Source organism: Orycteropus afer, unplaced genomic scaffold (genome assembly GCF_000298275.1).
Source record: "Orycteropus afer afer isolate SDZICR_OR568_19922 unplaced genomic scaffold, OryAfe1.0 scaffold00061, whole genome shotgun sequence".
NCBI lineage: Eukaryota > Metazoa > Chordata > Mammalia > Tubulidentata > Orycteropodidae > Orycteropus > Orycteropus afer.
The window spans coordinates 4,922,127-4,922,927 of NW_006921648.1; positions in this window are offsets into that span (position 1 = coordinate 4,922,127).

Here is an 801-nt window from a genome sequence, read left to right on the forward strand (position 1 = left end):
CGGCGGCTGGCCCTGGGCGTTGGTCCTGGTCATCGGCGGCTGGCCCTGGGCGTTGGTCCTGGTCATCGGCGGCTGGCCCTGGGCGTTGGTCCTGGGCAACGGCAGCTGGTCCTGGGCGTTGGTCCTGCTCAATGGGAGCTGGCCCTGTGCGTTGGTCCTGGTCAATGGCAGCTGGTCTTGTTGTTGGTGATGCAGTGCAGTGCGGGTCCAGGGGGTGTGGCTGCTAGGCAGTCTTGATGCTGAGTCCCCCAGAGGCAGAAAGGAAAGAGGGTCCCTGCTTCTCTTTGCCACAGCTTTTCTGGCCCCAGAGGGCTGTGCTCATGCAGTGTGGCTCTCTCTGGGTTTTCTGGTCTCTGCTCAGGGCGGCGCTGGCCCTGGCCCCAGGCTTATGCTTCCTGTGTTCCCTTGAGGGGGCCTTTGGGGCCACCAGATTGGCTCCAGGCAGTGCTTGGCCATCATCCAGTCCTGGCAGGCGCGGCTCAGAGATCCACTCCTGGTGCTGTGTGCACACTGCCACTCACACCATCGTATCTTCCCTGGCTGCATCAGCTTCCTATTTGCCTTTTTTTTCTGAGAGCAAAATTAGACCCTTGCTGGCACAGGAGCTCTTGTAGCATACTGCCTAAGGCATTTGACAGCTAACCAGAAGGCTACCAGTTCAAACCCTCCAGCCACTCCTCTGAAGGAAGATCGGGCAATCTATTTCCATCTGGTAGCATAGTGGCTAAGGCACTTGATTGCTAACCAGAAGGCTGGCGGTTCAAACCCACCAGCCACTCCCCGGAAGGAAGGTTGGGCAAT